The sequence below is a fragment of the Barbus barbus genome, assembly GCF_936440315.1.
Source record: "Barbus barbus genome assembly, chromosome: 22".
In the NCBI taxonomy this organism is placed as follows: domain Eukaryota; kingdom Metazoa; phylum Chordata; class Actinopteri; order Cypriniformes; family Cyprinidae; genus Barbus; species Barbus barbus.
Window position 1 is genome coordinate 8,996,815 of NC_136750.1, and position 15,876 is coordinate 9,012,690.

A 15,876-nucleotide genomic window follows, 5' to 3' on the forward strand; every position below is an offset into this window, starting at 1 on the left:
TCCCCAAGACTTTTGGGCAAGTATTCTGTGGACTGATGAGACAAAAGTTGAACTTTTTGGAAGGCGTGTGTCCCGTTACACCTGGCATCAAACCAACACAGGATTTTATAAAAAAAGAAACATCATGCCAACAGTCAAACAATAAATTAATTTCACCTGGTTATGATGTTACCTTCTACCCTGTTGTTACTGGCCATCTCATTGTAGAAAAAAAAAAAAAAAAAAAAGTCTGATTGGCAGTGTCACAAATCTGGTCTATGAACTTCCGTTTATTCACCACCAGAGATCACTCGCTCACCACATTGACTCTTGCACCACACTACTGTTGCACTTCACCTCAAACTACAATTCCCATAATCCATTGCACTGACGACACATAGCTGATTGCACTGATTACCCAGTTTATTTAAACCATGGACTTCCTCTTCCTCTCTGCTGAGTATTGTATAGTGTATATCACTCTCATAGCGATAGCTACTCTATGGAGCCATTCAGTTATCATAGCCTTGCCTTGCCTTTTGTTTTTTCTAGTGTTTTGATTCTTGCCCGTGTTTCCTGGATTAACCCTTAGCTTACCGTTTGGACTCAGTTTGCACCTCTCTTGGACTACTGCTCGTGTACCTGGATTATCTCTCTGCCTTGCTCTATTGGATATTGTTTGCCGATCGTCGACCCACGCTTGCCCTAGGATTACTCGTTGTCTTGCCTGTGATGTTTGTCTTTGTCCATGTACCTGGATGGGAGACCTCCGGTGAAAACTAGGTTGCTGTTGGAAGAGGTGTTAGTGAGGTCAGCAGGGGTTGCTCACCCTGTGGTCTGTGTGGGTCCTAACGCCCCGGTATAGTGACGGGGACACTATGCTGTCAAAAAGAGCACCGTCTTTCGGATGAGATGTTAAACCGAGGTCCTGACTCTCTGTGGTCATTAAAAATCCCATGGCACTTCTCGTAAAGAGTTGGGGTGTAACCCCGGTGTCCTGGATAAATTCCCTCTACTGGCCCTTGTCTATCATAGTCTCCTAATTATCCCCATCCACTTGATTGACTCTATCTCTCTCTCCTCTCCACCTGTAGCTGGTGTGTGGTGAGTGCACTGGCGCCGTTGTACTGTGGCTGCCGTCGCATCATCCAAGTGGATGCTGCCCATTGATGGTGGTTGAGGAGAGACCCCCCCCTCATGATTGTAAAGCGCTTTGGGTGTACAGCAATACACAAAGCGCTATATAAATGCATCATTGATTCATTCATTCATGTTCCTGTTTGCCATTGTATGAACCTTGCTTGTTTTGTGACCTCGCCTTTTAACAAAGCCTCGCAAATGGATCCGCACGTTTCATGTCTTGTTTGCCCCGTAACAGGCAGCATTTATTGTAAGGATTTTTTTTTTCTGTCTGTTTTCTCTATTTGTTGTTACAATTTCATGTAGGCCTATCCAGTGCACCTAATCATTTGTTTATTTAATACAACTCAATATACAATGTTTTTGACATATCACAACCACGAGCATATTAATATAATAATTTAGTTTATATTAATTGCTATTTAATGTTTATGAACCTGGTGGGGACGTTGTTACTCATGCAAAGAGGTTAGTCCATCATAATAGAGGTTATATACTGTACATCTAGAGTACATGCCAAACTCCAGTCCTGCAGGGTCAACGTCCTACAGAGTGTAGCTGATCAGCAGGTTCAGGAGCTAAACCCTGCAGGACAGGCCCTCCAGGATCTATCTATCTATCTATCTATCTATCTATCTATCTATCTATCTATCTATCTATCTATCTATCTATCTATCTATCTATCTAATAATGTGTATAACACTGTACCTCTTTTTGTCTTTGTCCTGTAAGGGTCTAAGGCTGTGGTGTCAGCAGTGTGTCCTGCTCATCTCAGGGTTCTGCAGCTGGCTGAGGAGCTGAAATTTGCTCTGGAAGGACAAACTTGTGCAGAGGACAAGGACACCCTGAGGAGACAGATGTCCTCAGCCACGGCTCACACTCTTCTTCTGTGGCTTGACAAGAGATCAGATATTTCAGTGAGAACTTTTATTTTATTTTATGTTATTTATTATATTTAAAAACGTATTCCTTGCCAGCGTTACCGTTTGGTAGTTACAGAGCATAACTGTCACAACACAGTTTAATGATAGTGGTATTTTATTAGTGACATCATAGTGACATTCTAACTAATGTAATTATATTTTGCACAATAGTTTGTTCTGGTATTATCCACCTTATTCCCTAATGCAGAAGTAAGCCTATGGGTGAGACTTCCGGTTCATTATCTGCTATTGAGAAATAACAAGAAGAATAAAAACATGCATTGCATTACAAACCAGTGTGTTCACAATACACTGAAATAATATGGTAATACACCAATTTGCAATATCCCGCAGCAAAACGAGTGGTTTAGTACAGCTAATAATAGCTGGAAGCAAATTAAACTCAAAGCAAGACCCTTAAAGTTTACAAATAGCACTCATTTTTACGTTAAGAATAAGGTGGATAATTTGGTCTGGATAGCTCTGAGTAGGGTTTCTCTGACCAGTGAGTAGTGAATGAAAAAGCAAAACCACAGTGGAGCTTTAAAAGTGCTGTGTGAAAATGTTTGACTGCACTAAAGCATATATTTAAGAAACATGCTAAGTTAACACTTGTTTTTCTGAAGAAAAAAAACAGTGCTGCTGCCAGTTATTCTGTTTTGAATATGTACTTATGTCGGATTGTTTGTTTTTGATTTGGTCTGTGTGATTTGGTCTGCCAATTTACCAAATAGTATTTTGACACCTCAGGTTGCCAGTTGGTGGAAAACACAGCGGCCATGGATGCTAGCAAAATAACTGGCTCAGAGATTATATCCTAAAAAGCATCAGTTTCTAACTAAAAAGCTCAGACACGTATTAAAGTGATAAATTATAGTCACCTTCTATTGTCAGTTGTGCTTGATCCTCTTGCATGTCCACAATCTTGCAACCCGTGTGAGCATTGAATCTGAGGAGGAGGGGGCAACACAAACAATACTGCAGTCCCTTTAATACAGTAATGAATGATGTCTGAATGTGAAAGTTTTGAAGTGAAATGTCGCTCCCTTCCACTCACACACTCTTGTGCTGGTTGGTAACATGCAAACCATTAAAATAAATAAATAAATAATAATTATTATTATTATTTAAAAAAATCCTATATAATAATTATATCCCTTTCTCATTTTATATACCGTAATGTTAAATTCATAAAATAACACATGATGTATGAAGGATATTGTCAACAGAGTTTTGACAATGTCACATGTCTAATGCAGTGCAAGCTGTCTGGTACCACTATAAGTTTTCAAGTGGACACTGTGGCCTCTCTGAGGGGCACTGCACCTCATGCAATCCATGCACACTCGCTTTCTGTCTTCTTGTGTGTGAAAGTGTTTCCCCTACAGAAAGCCCCTAAACACAGCACTTGTTAATAAGCGAAGGGTGTGTGTGTGTGGGGGGGGGGGGGGGGGGGGGGGGGGGGGGGGTATAAGTTTAGAAACGAAAAAAAAATAATTTGGCAGAGGAAAAAAGAGTGGAGGAGGAGAGTAAAGGAGGAGAAAAGGGAGGGGAAAAAGAAAAAAAAGAAAAGGCAGCTGGCAGGAGTGAAGCCTGATATTACAAACCGCTGCTCCAAACCAGATGCTCAGGAACCTAAACCAAAGGCTAAACTTAGACGAAAGACAAAGAAGAAGAGAAAGAACTCACAGTCTTTACATTAAGGGTGAAAAGAAAGAAAGAAGCATTCACTCTCCTCATGTCTGAGATAGTTATAATGCTATGAGACTTAAGGATCATATAATGGCCCTGCAAAATGGAATGGGACGTTGATTTTTACAAACATTTTGCATGGCTTAAGAAGGTAAGCATGACCTTTTCTGTTCTTGTATACTATGTATACTATTTGTTTTATTCTCTTTTTTTCCATTTTGTTTTGTCATGTGAAATACTTAAAGAACAACTGAATAATTTGTTCATTAGTGGATGTTTTGTAGGATTAATGGGTTAAGCACCATGTGAGATGCAGATCCATGCAAAAGCATTTTTATGGTTTATTTAATTGTTGTTTATTGCAGCAGCACTTCTATTAGATGTAAATTTAATATATGTGTATATATATATGTGTGTATTGTGTATCCAGATGTGCAGTGTAGTCAAGTGCACAGTCCCATTAAAGTATGCCAGATTGTGGTAGTCAACTGAAAACTGAATCCTCCACAATCACCAAGAACTAGAAAATGTCAGCATGCAAATTGTGGAGAAAATAAATACATGCAAATAATAATAATAAAATAAATGATTTGGGTGCATGCAATTACATCTTAGTGAATCTGTTCAATAATACCTAATGTGAAATGCATGTGCTATTCAATATGTGTTCATGGCATTATGATGGATTATGAGTGCCATACTTTATGAGGACAGATTGTTTACCTTTGTTTCAAGCATGCAACATGTTTTTCATAAGATGCTGTGCAGTATTGTGTGGTATTATCCAAAAGCATCTGTTGTTTGCTAAGATGCCATGTAATTACCAAATATATAAAATGCCTAAGGTAGTTACAGCTGTGTATATTCTGTATAACAGCATATGTGACAGTGTGATATTGATTGTATTCAATTGTTTCGTAGACAGAAGTTCATATAACAGTGTTCTCTTTCGAATGGGAACTTCTCCACTACATCTAATGAGACACTATATGGAGAATGCACTAATCATTAGCCTACTGGTGTCTGAAGCTTGTGTCTAAACACAACAAGAGTATAAGTGGAAGCCTGCAAGACCCGGGTGATAAAACGGTATTGTATTTATCGACGGTGCATCTTCATCGATAATGAAAGAAAACATGTTTGGTATAACGCTCGATATATGTGCGTGCTTTGAGCGACAAGCAATAATTTAAGCCAATAAGTTGTGACATCAGAACGCACAAACATATTAAAATGGGTGATGTGCCTGTCTGCGTTGAGATTGTGAATAAAAAAGGATTATTAAGTCAAGTCAAGTCACCTTTATTTATATAGCGCTTTTAGCAATACAGATTGTGTCAAAGCCCTTAACAGTATCAAATTTGGAAGATAGAGTGTCAGTAATGTATAGAAATAATATTAAACACTCAATTTTCAGTTAAAACATTTCATTATTGAATTCAGAGATGTCATTGTCTAGATCAGTTTAGTTTTAATAGCATCTACTAAATCAAATTGGCAATAATCACTAGAAATTAAGTGTCCCCAACTGAGCAAGCCAGAGGCGACAGCGGCAAGGAACCAAAAGTCCCTCTGTGACAGAACGGTTATATTAGTCGAATTTAAAATAAAAATTCACATTCAAAGGCAAAAACTGTGCATTTGAATTTTAGGTGTGCGTCCGGGAGACTTATCAGTGGTGCAAGAGATGCTGTGATGATATAAATGTTGTTGTTTTTTAATGTTTTTGTTTGCCTATCAATTTGAACCTCTGAGATGTGCCACTATTGCGTTTTCCATTCAAAATATTAGAGAGAATTTTTGGTTATAGGTTAAAACTGAAACCAAGCCATTCACACAGAACATGTTCTGTGCACTTTTGAGACCGACAACTATGATCAAGTTTCCATCCAGATTTTGCGCTGTTTTGTTATCGACAGAGATATGCGTTATAAAAAACTTAGCGAAATTTGCTGTCTACAGCCTGTTTCCATCCAACTGACCTTTTACCGATAAAATGGTGTGCGTCATGACGTCATCCCTAAAAAAAACGAATTGCCTCATAAGTTTTGGTGTATCGCAAAAAAATGTTGCCCTTGAGCTGTTTCCATACATAATTTATAATTTTGCGTAAATTATAGGCTAAGCCAGCTGTTCTTCATCCATTTGAAACAAACAAAAAAAAGCCTATATTAAATTGTATAGGCCTACATACATTTTTTTGTGTTTTAAGTTGTTGTTTTTTTTGTATTTTGTTATAGACTAGATAGATAGGCCACTGTTGATAATCAAGCAATGATCATAAACAGTTGTTGTATTATCATTTTTCTGATTAACGTTTATAGGAAATATGAAAGTTCATTCCGGTTATTTTATTTCTCCTAACCGACGGTCGTTAAGCCATATTAACCGTTAACCGACAAGATTATGTTAAGTTACAATTAAATAAAATTTAAATTGATAGGTGGCTTGACCCATTACAAATACCTAAATTTGTTTTCCAGGGATTCATTTTATACACGCAAAAAGCAGCATAAACAACATGAAGGTGAGGATTCACGCACCTGCAGCGAACGGAGAAAAACATAAGCTATTATATATAAAAGAAACAGGCCCATATGCAAAATATATTTTTCTAAATAATAAATTAACAAAACAAAATAAAAAACTGCAACAATTAGCAGCCTATATGTAGAATTTCGGTTCATTTTTGTGATGCACTCTTGAGAAAGCGGCAGTTTTTCCTTTATTTCAAAAAAGTACATTTTGTTTTTTATTGTGAATGTACACAAATAAAATAAATATTTTGAATATTGTCTTACTCTTATATGACCACAAATGAAAGAGTAGGCTAGTGCAAGTTTCCACTTTTACAAGAGAAAAAAAAAAAAAAATACGCAAGCGATCATGCCGGCGCCTCGCATAGCCTGTTCATGTCATAATAAAATACAGTCAGCCAAAAATATTGAAGAAACATGAAACAAATATTTTATTTCCCCTCACTCCATCAACAAATTTAACGGTAGAAAGAACTCAGAACAAAGCAAGAATAAAAATGTAAGAAACTAACAAGCCAAAACTAATTAATTTTAAGTTTTGTACTTCAAGTTCATGTAAAACAAAATGTGCTTGGCATAATATCACGGGGTTATGGTGGTCAAGCTGAAAGGCACGGACTACAGGCTGTTTAAACTGAACAGTGCACTGTAAAAAATTATTAATAATAATCATGTAAACATAGGCTAGCTTACTAACACCAAATTAAGATAAGTATGTTTGAGAGGTAACTCGTCTTTTTCTTACCATGTATAAAATAATTTTAAATACAATTTAATTATATGAATATGATTTAATGTGCTTTTGAACTACAGGGAAAAAATGCTTTAACGTGAGAAACACCATGAACACAGACGCTGCCTATAGGCTAATTCTGTCATGTGACTCCACATTTATTTGCGTTAAAGCCCCTTTTCTGAACAAACATTTTTTCCAAACAAATTTTTGCGACATTTGAAGTATCGATATGGAATTTATGCGCTAAAGTTAAACGGAAAAAGATTTTGTCGACACAGGAGAAATTTAATCGATAATTGGCATTTCCATCAGCTATATCGTAAATATTTTAAAGCGCTAAATATTTTTTAAAAATCCTTGGATGGAAACCTGGTTTATGACTGGTGCATTGCTTCTCGCACAGGAGACGTATAGAAAGCCAAATAAAGTTAAAAGATATTCAACTTTTAGAAAACATGTCCCGACAATTTGTGGGGAATTTATGCTCCCTGATAGCACACATACATCTCGGAGAAATCTATTTGACGTCTGCATTTACATCTGCAAGACGTAAATTTTAGGGTGTTTGCTCATCTGCAATACGTCTATAGGACGTTTCCTTTTAGATGTCAAATAGATGTCTATTAGATGTCATTAAGATGTTTATGATTTAAAATGTATGTAAAACTGACATCTTAAAGACATCTGTCAGACGTTTGTAGACAGCAGATGCTTTCCAGATCAAGAGATCTTTAACAGACATGTGTGCTATCTGGGCTGTGTTCACGGCATGTCGTAATTATCTTAATTCTGAGATGACATGACATTCTACTCAGAGCAGAATTATGTGTTTCTATGGCAACACCATCAACTCCAAAGCCTTCTCTCGTAATTACAATTTGTGAGCTCGGAATGTTCTGAGAGTTGGACCAGTGACGGCTGTACCACCTTACTGTCCCCATATTCATTTAGGCACTACTAAGGTGCTACCTCTGAGAACATGGGCAGCAACGAGTAAAACGTCACGTTGTCAGGCTTGTGTTTGTTGTGTCTTGTGTTTTGTTCCCCATATGCCCATATTTGGTCCTTCCTGTTTCCTGTCCTTGTTTAGTTTGATTATCTGTTAATTTGGTTCCAGGTGTGTCTATTCTTCCCCTCGTTATGTTCAGTATTTATAGTGTGTTCTGCCCTGTGATTCCTGTCTGGTAATTGAATGGTCTTCACCCCGCTCTACCTATTGTGATTGTGGCTTCTGTCAAATAAAGACTGTGACTGTGAATATCCCATGTCTCAGCGGTCCTTCGTCTCCTCATTCACTCACTGTAGCTGCCGCACCGAGACATACGTGTTGTCATCTCGGAGTTACATTTTACATTTACATTTAGTCATTTGGCAGACGCTTTTATCCAAAGCGACTTACAATTGGGGAATACAAAAAGCGATTAATCTTGAAGAGGCAACCAGACAGATGAAGTGCTCGTAACACCAAGTCTCAGTCATTGTTCAAATAAGTACAAGCTAGTAGGTGGAGAGAAAGATAGAGGGAAAGTTTTTTTTTTTTTTTTTTTTTTTTTTGAGTTTAGGATGAAGTCAAGTACTGCCGAAAGAGATGAGTTTTCAGTTGTTGCTTGAAGGTTGCCAGGGATCCGGCATTCCGGATAGGGGTGGGAAGATTATTCCACCAGCCAGGAATGGTGAACGAAAATGTTCTGGAGAGTGATTTTGAGCCTCTCTGTGATGGTACCACAAGGCGTCGCTCACTAGCAGATCTCAAACTTCTGGAGGGGATGTAGGTTCGTAATAGTGAGTGGAAGTAGGAGGGTGCAGAGCCTGTGGTAGTTCTGTACGCAAGCATCAGTGACTTGAACTGGATGCGAGCTGCCACTGGTAGCCAGTGCAAGGAGATGAAGAGAGGTGTAACATGCGCTCTTTTGGGCTCGTTGAAGATCAGTCGTGCCGCTGCATTCTGAATCATTTGTAGAGGTTTGATTGCGTTTGATGGCAGACCATTGCAGTAGTCCAGTAGTCCAGTCTAGAAACAACAAGGGCCTGGACAAGAAGTTGCGCAGCATGCTCTGTCAGAAACGGCCTGATCTTTCTGATGTTGTGTAGTGCAAACCTGCAGAAACGAGCAGTCTTTGCAATGTGCTTTTTGAAGGTCAGCTGGTCATCAAAGATTACACCAAGATTTCTGACCGAAGTTGATGGGGTAATCATTGATGAGCCAAGCTGAATCGTGAAGTCATGCCGTAGAGTCGGAGAGGAAGGGAAGACCAGAAGTTCCGTCTTTGCCAGGTTGAGCTGTAGGTGATGTTCTTTCATCCATGCCGAGATGTCCGCCAGGCAGGCTGAGATCCGTGCAGCTACCGTTGGGTCATCTGGTTGAAAAGAGAGATAGAGCTGTGTGTCATCGGCGTAGCAGTGATAGGAGAAGCCATGTGCATGTATGATGGGACCCAGCGATGTAGTATATGTGGAGAAGAGGAGGGGTCCAAGAACTGATCCCTGAGGAACTCCAGTGACCAGTTGATGTGGTTTGGATACCTCCCCTCCCCAGGTCACCCTGAAGGATCTACCGGTGAGATAGGATTCAAACCAGCGAAGTGGAATCCTAGTGATGCCCAGTGATGAGAGTGTAGACAGGAGAATTTGATGATTGACAGTGTCAAACGCAGCAGAGAGATCCAGCAGAATGAGGACTGACGATTTGGAATCAGCCTTTGCAGTTCGCAGGGCTTCAGTGACTGAGAGTAGCGCAGTCTCTATTGAATGGCCACTCCTGAAACCTGACTGTTTAGCATCCAGTTTGTTGTACTGTGGAAGAAACCGCGAGAGCTGGTTGAAGACAACTCGTTCGAGTGTTTTCCCTATGAATGGAAGGAGAGAGACAGGTCTGTAGTTATCTAAAAGAGAAGCATTTAATATAGGTTTTTTTGATCAGTGGGGTTACCCAAGTCTGCTTGAATGCTGTGGGGAAGATGCCTGTGAGGAGAGATGAGTTGATAATGTGTGTGAGTGCCGGTAAGAGTGTGGGAGAGATTGTTCGGAGAAGGTGTGAGGGGATCGGGTCGAGAGGACATGTTGTAGGATGGCTGGAGAGGAGAAGTTTGGATACTTCTGCCTCGGTGAGGGGACAGAAGGAGAAGATGGGAGCTAGAGCGGTCGATGTGGTTGATTGGAGGTCCTGTGGAGTTGAGAACTGGTTGCTGATTGTTCTAGTTTTGTCTGTGAAAAAAGAGGCAAAGTCATCAGCGGTTATCAAAGAGGTGGGAGGTGGAGGAGGGGGACAGACGAGAGAATTAAATGTTCTGAAGAGATTACGCATGTCTGGAGCGCTGGTGATCGTGTTGTGGAAATGTGAGGATTTGGCAGTGTGGACTTCAGTAGAGAAAGATGAAAGCAAAGACTGATACCTACTCAGGTCCGATCGTTTGATTTGCGCCATTTTCTCTCTGCCGCTCTGAGTTTGGTCCGATTCTCTCGAAGAACATCGGATAACCAGGGGTTAGAAGGAGCAGCCCGTGCTGGCCTAGAGGAGAGAGGACAGATGTCGTCTAGACAAGAGGCTAAGGTAGAGCATAAAGTGTCAGTGGCTGCATTTACATCCAGAGAAGAGAAATGGGTAGGCGAGGGAAGAGAGGAGGATACTACAGAGGAAAGAAGGGAGGGGGAAAGGGAGCGTAGGTTGCGTCTGAAAGTAACCGGTAAGGGAGATGGTGGCACCTGGGTAGCAAAATGTAAAGTAAATGTAATGAAGAAATGGTCAGAGATATGGAGTGGTTGTACCAGAATGTTATCTGTAGAACAATTGCGTGTGTAAATTAAGTCGAGTTGGTTACCTGATTTGTGCGTGCTAGTAGTGGTGAGGCACAATCTGGAGTCGTATAGGAGCTGTCACAGTAACAGCATGCGATTCAAATGAGTTGAGATTGCCTAGGGGAGAGTGGGTAGAGTATTTCCAATTGTTAGAAATGAGCAAGCCAGTGCCCCCACCCCGGCCAACTTGCCTAGGGGTGTGAGAGAAAGAGAAATTGTGAGAGAGAGCAGCTGGGGTTGCCGTGTCTTCTGGACGGATCCAGGTCTCAGTCAAGCCCAGGATGCTGAGTGTGGAATGTTAGGAAAATGCAGAATGCAGAAATAAAGTCGGCTTTGTTGACAGCTGACTGGCAATTCCAAAGACCTACAGAGAAAGAAAGAGCTGCAGTGGAAGATGTAGAGATAGTGCGCAGGTTGGCAGGGTTACGTGACCTTCTGCATGTATTCTTAGAGCGAGGTAGAGAGAGAACCGGAATGGTTTGGAAACACATGATAGAGGATAGGAAAGCGTGAGGGAAGATATAAAGGATACTTAAGTGTGCGCTCGGTGTCGTTGCTCGGTCAAAGTCGCGCAGGAAAAAGTCGTCTGTCTTTACACTCGTTGGTCTTCACACAAGGACGCTTCCACGCTCTGACATCAAATAAATACAGTCTAAGAAACTAGAGTGAAAACAGCTGTTGCCGGCTTCTGATCAGCCCAGCCGATAAGGATAAAGGACTGCTAATAGCTCAAGACGAAACTAACACTTTGCACAATCACACAGGCTCGTTCTCAGCTGAGGCGCAAATTATTCTAATTTCCAGTAAGTGCAATTAACAGAGAAAACAACGAAAATGCAGAGTAGAAATAGGTAGGAAACAAACTATTCCTTCCTAGTAGCAAGTAAATTATTTAAACAACAGAACTGCAACCAAGTTATTCAAAACACTTACGCGAGCTGTAGTCCGTCTCTTGTGGTGACTTGTGGTGAGTTACGGTAATTACTGTACAAGATGGCATGAACGCAGCATCATTTTGTTCCACTGTGTCTCATATGTTTTTAAATGATATCTATGTGATCGGCACTTCAGATTTTTGTATTAAGATATGCATAAATACATGATGCTGTTTTGTTCAAAATTGTTTGCTATTTTCAAAATTCTATTTGATGCATAATATATAAGAAAGGAGATTTAAGTATCATTTTGTGTTTGACTTAAAATTAAAATGATTTTTCTTAAACTTTGCAGATTAAAAATACAGTGGTCATTTAAACATTTATTTATATACTGCTCTTTGTTTAAAAAAAAAAAAAAAAGTTAAGGTTATTTTTCAATAATTGCCTATATCAAATGATGCTTATGATTATTGTGGAACACTCAACCATTTCAGGAAGTGTGTCCTCCCATGTTGTAGGTATGACACCTGCAGACACAAGTTGTATGTTATGTGTTTGGGTGAGAAGCATGCATGTTTAGTTCTTGAGAGAGCTGATGAAGAAGCTCTGTTCGCATTTGTCTCTGCTTTCTAGAGAGATGTGGTAAAGTTATGTCTCCCTGGCTTTGGACCCTCAATGGCCGAGGTACAGCATATACTCATCTTGTAGGGGCTGCAGGTCGAGTTGACAGAGGAATTCAAGAAGAGGTATGTCTCTCTTGTGGTCCTGTCACCCACTTGAGGATCCTGGAGAGGCATCTCTTGAGTCTTCTGATCCAGCAGATAGCATTTTGCTGGCACTTTCCAAACATAGAGATGGATATGACCGAATAAGTCATGGATGTTTGCAAGTGAGCTTTCCCAGCTTCCCAGCCCTGCATACAAGGAGTTGCTGGATGTGCTTTCCCCATTTTGTTTGGGCAGTAAACCTGTTGCTCCCCTGTGGTTCCCTATGGGTACAATTTCTATGTATGTTATATAAGGGAACTAGAAATGGAAAGAGAACTTTATTCCCTATAGGTGGTGTCTAGCAGTTTGCCCACAAGGAAGGGATGCCATGCTTCAGGCCTGCCTGCAACATTTCGTTCAGACAAATAAATTGATAATGTATGTTCAGGCACTCTCTTATACACTTGCCCGCACCTATAGTGATGTCATGGACTGTCGTTGGCCAATGGAATTGTCATGTTTAGACCCATGCTTCAGACACCAATCATGCTGAGGGCATTTCCTGAACCAAGGTTACACTCATACCCAAGACGCTCTTCAAATCTTGTCCTGGAGGTCAACTTTAGAGTTTAACTCCTACCATAATCAAACACAAACTAATCAAAGTCTTCAGGATAACTAGAACATAGCAGCCAGGTTAGATTGAGAAGGAATGAAAGTAAATTATGCATGGCTGTTGACCTCCAGGTTCAATATAAAGAACTCTTATGCCACCCTCATGTACACAACTTTCAAAATCGTTGAATTGTTTTTGTTTCACAATACTCAATTGTCATTGCCAGTTCCAGTCAAAACACATTTTAGACTGCAGCACTTGGATGGGAGATGGGTCTAGAATAGATTTTGAACCAGCTAAATTGGCACTTAGATCATATTTTTGATCATTAAAACACATCAATCTTCACGCTATACAAATAGCACCAATTTTCCTCAGTTTTGGTCTTTTGTCTGCAATCTACATTAACTGTTGGTGGGAATTTGAGCTGCATTATATGTAATAATTCTTGATTTAGAGCTCTACAACTTTGCTTCTGCAGACCCACTGCCCAGCTAATGAAGGTCTTTAGAACTGATAATCATAGGTCAGTGTGTTGAAGCAGGTTAAAAATACATTTTCCAGGACAGTAGGTCTACAAGAACAAGACTTACAGACCTACAGAAGACTTGAAGACTTCTGCCTTTAGTAACAGAAGTAGCTTATAATTGTATTAAGTAGTATAATTGCTTAAACTGAAGTCTTTTTAAGTTCATGTTCGGTGCTGCAAACTATATATATATATATATATATATATATATATATATATATATATATATACGTATACGTATATATGTGCATATATATATATATATATATTTTTTTTTTTTTTTAACTGCTGCTGTTTGCCTTTATATCCACAAAATGCAAACATGCATTGTATTTAAGGACATTTTTATATGCCTGTGAACCTGCATACAATATTTAATTAAACATCAAAACAACCATTCTTTCTTTTTTTTTTTTCTTTTCTCAGTTTTTTCTGAGATAATGCAGAACATTATGCACTGTTTTACATCATTGTATTTTTACATCATTTGTATATATCACGGTATTTCATATATTATCAATGACATTCCACAGAATCCCTGAGCTTTACTGCACGGAGCTTGTGTACCAAAACGTTATCAAAATAAACCTCTTAAGAAATGCCTCTCTAAAAACCTAGGTGTGCTGGGTATAGTGAAAATTTGCCAAAGAGCGGTGTCATTCAATATAAATTGAATCATAAAGGGTGTTGAGAAACAATAAACAGCCAGTTACTGTATACATCTGTAACAGTAGCTGTGGGCTTGACGTTTCATGATTTATGTTTCACTTTCTTCTGTTGATTGTAAACATAACTCTAACCACCTGTGAACCACAGGTCAATGTGCAAGGCTCAGGCAATGGTGAGAGCTACCAGGAGCGGCTGTCTCGTCTAGAAGGAGATAAAGAGTCTCTCGTCTTACAGGTAAAACATGCGGGCAATTTGTTACAATTACTTGGTTTAAGTGCATCTAGACAGCATGATTTGTTTCAATAAATAGTTTAAACATCAGTGTTGTATGATATCAATGTAATCATGTTTGAATAGGAACAACACTGACAGCATATAAATGTAACATTGCTTTCATAAATGTCTGAATTATGAAGACATTTTGCAAAACCTTTAAGTTGTAGCATAAAATAAATGAAAACTTTATAGTGTTCCTAGCCAAGCCTGTACAATTGTGGTGTTTCATGGGAACAGACAGGGCTTTACGGATTAGTCCTGTTCTGGCTTGTTGGGTTTTTGACAGTAGATGTATGTGGGTGCTTCCTGATCAACTGGGTTGACGAGAATATTGCTTTAATTTGTTTGAAACATTGAATAAACCTATGTATATGTGTATTCAGTCTAATTCAGAATAGAATGAGTGTGATTAGACTGTGAGTAATTTATACTTTACTCTCAGACTGGGAGTAACTTTAGAAGGACAATGGACAAAGATGATGTACCTCAACTGAACAAACGTAATTTAAACCTGTTTCTCAGGTGAGTGTGTTGACTGATCAGGTGGAGGCTCAGGGAGAGAAGATCAGAGACCTGGAGAATTCTCTTGGGGAATATCAGCACAAGCTCAACTCCACTGAGGAGATGCTTCAACAGGTATTGGTAATATTTATTAACAACAACAACAAAAAATACATTGAAATTATTTTAATTTTCATATTTGTATTAGAAATAGTTTCAAACACTGAAAAAGTGTGGTAAATCAAAGTTTTTTCCTCTTTGCAAAGTATGCATTAGACTGTCAGATTCAAAAAGCAACCAATGCTGATATGTGTTCCACAAAATGTAAAGAGCACTAAAATATTTACACATTTACATCATTAGTCATCTGCTGTTTATCCAGCTTACATTGCTTTACACTGACTGGGTGGGAAGGCTAGGATTCTTAATAGGCTCAGTGGATGTGTAAATGAGCGGGCATGCATTAAAGAGTTTGGGATTCTGAAGGCAGTAGGTTTCTTAGTTGACTTGTCACTTTTTTGACAGTGATCCTATTTTCAGAGACTTGAGACATATCTATAAATCTGAATACCATAGAGACTTGACATTGGACATTTGTGATTCAGAAAATATTAAAATCTGGTTCCTCTAGTTTTAGTCTCTAAACAGCTATTATTTTAAAGGAAACTAATAGCTATAGTCTAGGGAACCAGCTCACACCAACAGAAAAATCTGCCCCTGATGTGCCTGAGAAGCAACTTTGGCATCTATGTGGAATTCTTTGATGGGATTCCAAGAGACTGGTCATCATGTCACCTTGGCAACTCAAATATTTAAGTAGCGGTGGTATTTCAGAGCCGGCATTGACGTGGACATTCAAATTGGCTTGGAAATTATCTGAGAGCAGGTAACCTGCTTT